General features: G+C 45.0%; 2 non-coding genes across 2 annotated transcripts; one reads left to right on the top strand and one right to left on the bottom strand.

Annotated features, from left to right (window-relative positions):
* Nucleotides 1–4472: 4472 nt before the first annotated feature.
* LOC120486935 (5S ribosomal RNA) lies at nt 4473–4591 on the bottom strand. Its single transcript, XR_005624331.1, has one exon. It is a non-coding gene; the product is annotated as a 5S ribosomal RNA (ribosomal RNA).
* A 611-nt stretch (nt 4592–5202) lies between these two features.
* Nucleotides 5203–5321, top strand: LOC120486936 (5S ribosomal RNA). The gene has a single exon (XR_005624332.1). It is a non-coding gene; the product is annotated as a 5S ribosomal RNA (ribosomal RNA).
* The last annotated feature ends 3947 nt before the right edge of the window (nt 5322–9268 follow it).

The following is a 9268-nucleotide window of genomic DNA, read 5'->3' as shown; positions in this document are numbered from 1 at the left end:
ATACCGTCTTCATTAAAGCATATTCTGACCTCTGCCAGAGCATTTGGATGAAGTGGACGGACGTCCATCATCTGGCCTCTGCTGGCTGCCGCTCTGACACGCTTTCTTCTTGTGAGCCTGACCTGTGGACAAAGAAACAGAAACAGAAAACTCAGAAGACTGAGGTGTTAAATCTCCAGGAAGCTCCTGGATCTGTGTCGGGCCTGGCAGCGGATCCTCACCACGGTCATCAGAACTGGATCTGCAAGCCTCCTGAGCAGCCATCAGAGAGAAAGCAGCTCTCAGGGGTCTGGAGCGGCCTGAGGGTGGAATATATTTCACACATCACATAGTTAGTAATGTTTTAATAATAATCCTTCATCAATGTAAGTGGTCAATTACAAATTGTTACAATTGAAAAGTTGATTTCATATGCAAGGAATCCAATACGAAATGTGATCACTTTGCTGGGGATTCACCTCGCACATTTTCCATCACATAGTAACGTATTAAATCATTGTACAACATCACCATAACATTAGCCTGACTTCGTCATACTCATTTTCTAATAAGAAAATGAGTCTGATATCGCTCCGTTGGGCTTTGATTATGAGGCGTGTCTTAACCGAATCAGGAAAAAAAAAACCCTCTGCACTCAATTGGATAGTCGGTAGACCTACAACCAATCAGAGCAACACAGTAAGTCAACTCCTTTGCATAGCACGGTTTTCAAATACAGAACTTACTTATTTTAGATTAGAAGTTAAATAACGATTGTTGCTTCTTTTACTTACTTCTCCATGAGTGCCACCAAAGGAGAAACCACAACGACCACAGGCTTTTCATTATGTCCCATCTTCTTAACGACCGTCAGAGCCAGCTGATAAGTTACACTTTTCCCGAATCATGTTGGAAGGACGCCAAAAATATCTTTCCGGTCGACAAATGCCTTGATTGCAGTTTTCTGTTTGACTATTAAAATGAATGCGCTGACGATTTATTTTACAACAGACGCGACAGCGAAATCTATGCATCTCAATTCTCCAGCTGCAGTCATCTCTGAGGGAAACCAGTTAGCGCTCTTTGATAACGTGATAATTACGTCCCTGCAGATCATCTGTCCATCATCGTATAAAGCCCGCCCTGGCAATTTGATTGGCCCGTTCATTTCTTGCCTATCCTGTGAACCATGATCACCCTTCTCCAAAAGGAAAAAACAATACAAAATACAATACAAAACAATACTCAGAAATACTCCTGTAAAACTAAATAAATAAATAAAACAAAAAAATTAATTAAAAAGTAAATAAAACTACTTCTAAATCAGAAAAGAACAATAAAATAAAGAAAGCTATAATCAGAAATTATATGAACTCTTTAAAAAATGCAACTCTATAAAGGATATATCCTCCGATGGTGTCGTTGTAGAATAAAGTCTTCTTTCAGGAAACAGCTTCAAAATCTCGCAGAAAACACTCTGGAAAAGTCTGAAGATTTGCCTCGTCTCTCAATCAACAGAAAGCGATCGGTTCGAGTCAAAATATGCAGTGAGATTTCATAACACGCATTGCCATCCCAGATAGCAAACTGACATTGAATCAACGTGGAAGTATGACATCGAAACAACGTTGATCTGACATTGTTTTGCTCATCGAATTAACGTTGAACCAACGTCAGACGCGTCATTCTTTCAAAACTAACGGAAACCCAGACAGCAAACTGACATTGAATCAACGTGGAAACGACGTCTCTCATGACATTGAAACAACGTTGATTTTGCTCATCGAATTAACGTTGAACCAACGTCAGACGCGGCATTCTTCAAAGCTAAATGAAAATCGAAAATTGGTTTGCTTTCATAACGTTGAAACAACGCGTTGATTTTCCGTTAGTTTTGAAAGAATGACGCGTCTGACGTTGGTTCAACGTTAATTCGATGAGCAAAACAATGTCAGATCAACGTTGTTTCGATGTCATGTTTCTACGTTGATTCAATGTCAGTTTGCTATCTGGGAAATCAACTTGAAATCAACGCGTTGTTTCAACGTTATGAAAGCAAACCAATTTTCGATTTTCATTTAGCTTTGAAGAATGCCGCTTCTGACGTTGGTTCAACGTTAATTCGATGAGCAAAATCAACGTTGTTTCAATGTCATGAGAGACGTCGTTTCCACGTTGATTCAATGTCAGTTTGCTGTCTGGGATGGCAACTAAAATGCGCATCCATCGTATGAACGCACATTTTGCTATAAAATAATAAAAGGCTTTGCTATTTCACAGAAAAAAAAAACTATTTTACGTTTTTTATGTGCTCTCCATAGTAACCATAGACATCAGTTTTCTAATTCTTTCAAAAACACAGAAAAAATAAGTTTATGTTAATATGTTGTGCCTTATTTTTCAGACTCTTCTCATTTACAAAAAAAACAACAACATTTAGCCTATAATGTTATAGCAAAGAAAAATAGCACAATAGCTTTTGAAGTATCACTTCTTGTTCTTTGTATATTAACTGGACTGCAGCTCAGTGTGTCCATGATGACATTATTTGGAATGTACGCAGGTTACTGCATATAAGTAATTAAAACATAGTTAATTAGATTAACAAAGAAAATATTTTGCAAGATGTAAAGAACACTAGTTTTTTAACACTAGGCTACATAAAAGCTGGGATAAAATACAACCAACAGAACATATAACTGAATCAAAAAGTAAAACAAACATCTTTAAGATGTTTTCTTTACATGTGAAATAAAGAAAACAGTTACAATCTGAAACAGGAAGTGCTTCTGGACCAGTGTTGTTTACATTTTGCAAAATGGTCTTAAGTCATCGGTTTTATTTTATTTATTTATTTTTCTAGTTACTCATGGCCAGGGGTCTGTTTCTGCAGTTCTTGACGTGTGTCAATGCGGTCCAGCATGTGTAGGTCTGCTGTAGGAGTTTTGTTCACCACAACAGTAATTGTAGCTATTTTGTATAAGCATAATAGTACTTTTTGAAACCCTCTTTTGAAGCGGATCCTCTTAGTGGGGCAGTTGTGGGGCAGGGGTGTTTAAAGATTAAAGATTCATTTCTTTAAAAAAAAAGTATTTTCCTCTGCAATTGGTGCACTCTCTCCTGGTTTCTTGAGTTCATACTCTACACATGTTTCTTTACATCCAGTTGACACTTTCTGTGGTACAATTGTGTTTTTGACAAGCAAAAACAATTATAAGACTATACGTTCTCTATTTTAAAAGGAAGGAAGTTAGCAAACCATATGTAATTTCCTATTGGTCTCGGTTTATTGGAACTATTAATTGGAGAAACGTTTGGTTGTTAATAGGCTACATCTCATTACAAATAAGATCAAATATGTTGTGCAAATTTTACCCTGCTAAGCATTTTCTCTCTAAGTTTAACCAAGACAAAAACTGCTAATTTTGTTCATTGCAACCAGAAACTGTACCTCATATTTTCTGCCATTGTCAATATTTAAAGAGATTGGTTTCCAAATGTATAAGTTTTATAAACTTTATATAGGCTATAAATGACAAATTGTTGTGCGATGTTTTCATGTGGTACTGAAAGAATTAGAAAACTAAATAGTTACCCAGATAGCAAACTGACATTGAATCAACGTAGAAACATGACATCGAAACAACGTTGATCTGACATTGTTTTGCTCATTGAATTAACGTTGAACCAACGTCAGATGCGTCATTCTTTCAAAACTAACGGAAAATCAACTTGAAATCAACGCGTTGTTTCAACGTTATGAAAGCAAACCAATTTTCGATTTTCATTTAGCTTTGAAGAATGCCGCGTCTGACGTTGGTTCAACGGTTAATTCGATGAGCAAAATCAACGTTGTTTCAATGTCATGAGAGACGTCGTTTCCACGTTGATTCAATGTCAGTTTGCTGTCTGGGTACCAAATCATAATAACCATAATAATAATAATAAAAATATTTAACATTCTGTGCTGTAATCTGTGCTGTTGTAAAAAACAATCTCTAATATAGTATAAAGCACACACGTCATATAATTACTATAACATTACAGAAAATCAAAATTTTCTTATTTTAGATGTTCAGTTTTCACTTTAGTTAGCCTATTTACTTTATAAAAATCCAAAGTCAAGAGGGCAGAATAGCATCACTTACTGCACTCATTGTTGGAAAAAATGGAAGATTAAAAAAAAAACTCAAATAGTCAGTTATTTTACCAGTTATACCCTTAATAACAAAATGTTTTTTTTTGTTTCGTTTTTTGTTTGTTTGTTTTTTGTCATGCCAAAGCTTTCTGAATCTAATTGAAAGAAAGCCACTCGATCGCCTCCTGGAGGAGAAAGGAAGAATGACGAGGCTGAGCTGTGCTTTTCCCTTACCGCACTAATAGCAGACAAAAGCCAGAGAGAAAGCAAAATGTAAGAAAAGAAATCGCATTTGAAAGGATAAAGGCAAAATCCTAATTGAAGTGAATGATCTTCGTAGTGAAGATGAAGCAAAAGCTTACAGCACCTGGTATTCCCAGGCGGTCTCCCATCCAAGTACTAACCAGGCCCGACCCTGCTTAGCTTCCGAGATCGGACGAGATCGGGCGTGTTCAGGGTGGTATGGCCGTAAGCGAGAGTCTCAGCCGATAGAGAGGTATTTAAAGAAGGACACCAGCAGCAGCAGCACACACATGACGATAGGTAACTGAGAAAACATAAAATAAAAAAAATAAAACCTTTTACTTATTTAATTATTTTTAATAATGTATTTTATCTTAAACTCGTATTAGAACTATTAAAAATAATTAAATAAACAAATAAGCAAATGATATTATTGACTCATATTTATTTGGACTTGTAATAGACTATTCAGTCAAGTTTTAAAGGCCTAACTAACAAATTTGTATTCAAGATCATTAGGATTTGTTCATGTAACGTTAGGTAGGGACAGTTGAAAGACTTTTTAGACAGGCTAAACGTCATTTTCTAAGATACGATTAGGCTAATAATTTTCCACTCACAGTCCCCCTTGACTTTTACCCTTTTCTTTCTTTCTGTCTTCTTTTTTAATTATTATTTTTTACTTTATTATATTTTTTATTTTTTTGTAAGAAAAAGGGGAGAGTAAACGGTATTTTTTTAAATGTTTTCTCCGTTAGGCTAGTACTCATTTTCATGTGTAGGGGTGCTGCTGCTGCTGGTGGTGTCCTTCTTTAAATATCTCTCTATCGGCTGAGATTCTCGCTTACGGCCATACCACCCTGAACACGCCCGATCTCGTCCGATCTCGGAAGCTAAGCAGGGTCGGGCCTGGTTAGTACTTGGATGGGAGACCGCCTGGGAATACCAGGTGCTGTAAGCTTTTGCTTCATCTTCACTACGAAGATCATTCACTGCAACAAAACTTTTTCCTTTATTCTTTCAAATTGTAGCCTATTTATATCCTTACAGTGCATTTTGCTTTCTCTCTGGCTTTTATCTGCTGATCAGCTTCGTCATTCTTACTTTCTCCTCCAGGAGGCGATCGAGTTGCTTTCTATCTCTCTACACATGTCGATGAGTAGCATAACGTCTCGGTTACGTATGTAACCCTCGTTCCCTGAGTAGGGAACGGAGACGTTACGTCAGAAGTGACGGAGATTGGGGATTTCGCATAGAAAGCCAATCCTCTTCGAGTATTTAAACACGAGCCAATGGCATGCAATGCCTTGGGGCTGCGGAAATTTGCATAGCGTACTCCGCCCTACTCCGTGAGTATAAAAGGAGGAAGTGAACGCAACCGCAGTATGTCTTCGCTGAGGAGCCAAGACTGAACTCGGCATCTACCCAGCGATACAGCAGAAGTGGCAGGGAGACGTAACGTCTCCGTTCCCTACTCAGGGAACGAGGGTTACATACGTAACCGAGACGTTCCCTTTCGTAGTCACTTCGAGTTACGTCAGAAGTGACGGAGATTGGGGGTCTGTGCCATCACGCCATCTTCAAGCTGTCTTCCAGTGCCCTGCGAAAGACTGAACCCCCGAGCCTTACCTCTTTTTTTTTTTTTTTTTTGGGGATCCGACTTTGACACAGGATTACCAAGGTACACTGGGAAACATATCCCGAAGGGGACATGCTACCAGCTGCCTACCGAAGGGAGGACTTATGAATACACATATGGCCACATAGGGACGCATATGGAACACTGGAGTACCAACCGCAGGTGGCTACTGATTTAAACTCCAGGGGTGGCAGATGGCTTGCCAAGGGAAGACACATGCTCAGAGAGGCTTACAGTGGATAATACACATGAGACGGTTACCATGGGGAACCGTGCGCATGGAGGCACCTAGCTAGCATCCAGAGCAACGCAGTGGTGCCCGCATCGTCGGTGCTGGAGGACTCAAGACTTCAATGGAAGAACTGAGGAAATATCGCACTTATCCAGTCCGGGGAGTGGAGTGGCGAGCAAGCGAAGACACCTGAGCGGATCCAGAACTGGCCGAAACGAGTACGTGAGAGGATACCGGCTCAATTCGCAGATTATAGAATCTGGCGAAGGTGTTGGGTGTCGCCCAGCCTGCAGCTCTGCAGATGTCTGTTAGCGAGGCGCCGTGCGCTAAAGCCCAAGAGGAGGCTACACTCCGAGTGGAATGGGCCGTCACACCAAGGGGGCACGGAAGGCCTTGCTGCTGGTAAGACAAAGCAATGGCATCCACTATCCAGTGGGACAGCCGTTGCTTTGAGAGAGCCCTTCCCTTCTGGCTCCCTCCATGACAGACAAAGAGCTGGTCTGAGGTCCTGAAACACTGCGTTCTGTCGACATAGGTGCGGAGAGCACGTACCGGACAGAGCAGTGCCAAGGCTGGGTCTGCCTCCTCCGGGGGCAGCGCTTGCAGGTTCACCACCTGGTCCCGGAAGGGAGTGGTGGGAACCTTGGGCACATATCCAGGCCGGGGTCTCAGGATCACGTGAGAGTAAGCCGGCCCGAACTCCAGGCACGCTTCGTCAACGGAGAATGCGTGCAGGTCCCCCACCCTCTTGATGGAGGCCAATGCAACCAGGAGTGCTGTCTTCATGGACAGAAACTTTAACTCTACCGATTGCAAAGGCTCAAAGGGATGCCTCTGCAGAGCACTTAAAACTACCGAGAGGTCCCAAGAGGGTACGAGGGGAGGACGAGGCGGATGCAGCCTCCTCGCTCCCCTCAGGAACCTGATGACCAGGTCGTGCTTCCCTAAGGACTTACCTTCCACTGCTTCATGAGAAGCGGCAATGGCCGCGACGTAAACCTTAAGGGTGGAGGGCGACAGCCTGCGCTCCAACCCTTCTTGCAGGAAGGAAAGCACGACACTGATCGAACATCTCCGGGGGTCTTCTCCGCGAGAAGAGCACCAATTGACGAAGAGGTTCCACTTCAACGCATAAAGGTGTCTCGTGGACGACGCTCTTGCGGAAGTGATGGTTGCCGCCACCGCAGGTGGCAGCGAACTCAAACCTGCCTCGTCCCGTCCAGGAGCCACACGTGCAGCCTCCAAAGATCGGGACGAGGGTGCCACAGAGTGCCCCGTCTCTGAGAGAGTAGGTCTTGTCTCAGAGGAATAGGCCAAGGAGGTGCTGTCGCGAGGAGCATGAGATCGGAGAACCACGTCTTGGTGGGCCAGTAGGGGGCTACCAGCAAGACCTGCTCCTCGTCCTCCTTGATCTTGCACAACACCCGTGCAAGGAGGCTCACTGGGGGAAACGCATACTTGCGTGGGCCCCGTGGCCAGCTGTGCGCCAGCGCATCCGAACCGAGAGTGCCCCAGGTCAGAGAATAAAACTGGGCGCAGTGGGCTGAGTCCCGGGAGGCGAACAGATCTATCTGTGCCTCCCCGAACTCTTTCCAGATCAGCTGGACCGACTGGGGATGGAGTCGCCACTCGCCGGAGATAGGGCGGACCCGAGACAGCTCGTCGGCTGCCCAGTTCCGGTCTCCAGGAATGTGAACTGCACGAAGGGACCTCAGGTGCTTCTGACTCCATATCAAGAGGTGGCGGGCGAGCTGCGACAACCGGCGCGAGCGTAGACCCCCCTGGTGGTTGATGTACGCTACAGCCGTAGTGTTGTCTGAGCGGACAAGCACATGCTGGCCCTTGAGCAACGCTCTGAAGCGGTGCAGGGCGAGCCGTACTGCCAGCAGCTCGAGGCAATTGATGTGCATGAGGCGCTGGGCCCCCGTCCAGGAGCCGGCGGCTGCATGCCCATTGCACATGGCACCCCAACCCGTGGTAGATGCATCCGTGGAGACGATGAGATGCCTGGAAACTCGCTGAATAGGGACGCCCGTCCGTAAAAAGCTGAGGTTCGACCACGGGAAGAAGGTTCGCCGGCATGCCGGAGTCACTGGGACTCGGAGCGAGCCGCGATGCCATGCCCACCTCGGGACTCGATCGCGAAGCCACAGCTGAAGCGGTCTCATATGAAGCAAACCGAGCGGCGTTGCCGCGGCCGCGGATGCCATATGCCCCAGGAGCCTCTGAAAAAGTTTCAGTGGAACCGCACTCTTGCCCTCGAACTGACGAAGACAAGTCAGCAGTGAGTGCGCGCGCTCGTTCGTGAGCTGCGCGGACATGGCGACCGAGTCTATCTCCACGCCGAGAAAAGAGATCCTCTGCACGGGGCAAAGTTTGCTCTTCTCTCGGTTGACCCGAAGGCCCAGACGGGCTAGGTGCCGGAGCACCAAGTCTCTGTGTTCGCAAAGCTGAGCTCGAGAGTGTGCTAGTATCAGCCAGTCGTCGAGATAATTCAGGATGCGAACCCCGTGTTCGCGAAGGGGAACAAGGGCTGCCTCGACGATCTTCGTGAAGACGCGAGGGGACAGAGCTAACCCGAATGGGAGAACGGCGTACTGATATGCCTGGCCCTCGAAGGCAAACCGAAGAAACGGTCTGTGTCGAGGTAAGATGGACACATGGAAGTACGCGTCCTTCAGGTCGATCGCTGCAAACCAATCCTGATACCGAACACATTCGAAAATGCGTTTGGCCGTGAGCATTTTGAACGGTAGTCGATGGAGAGAACGGTTCAAAATGCGCAGGTCCAGGATCGGTCGTAACCCACCGGTCTTCTTGGGGACAATGAAGTAGGGGCTGTAAAACCCGGACCTCACCTCGGCTGGAGGGACCGTCTCGATTGCACCCTTCGCCAGCAGGGTCGCAATCTCCGCTCTCAGGACTGGGGCATTGCCACCGACTATCGTGGAGCGAACTCCCCTGAAGCGGGGAGGAGACCGTGCGAACTGAATCGCGTAGCCGAATCTGATCGTTCTGATGACCCAGCGGGATACCC

Source organism: Pimephales promelas, chromosome 15, assembly GCF_988280905.1.
Source record: "Pimephales promelas chromosome 15, fPimPro1.hap1.1, whole genome shotgun sequence".
NCBI lineage: Eukaryota > Metazoa > Chordata > Actinopteri > Cypriniformes > Leuciscidae > Pimephales > Pimephales promelas.
This window is presented reverse-complemented; position numbering and strand designations above follow the sequence as displayed.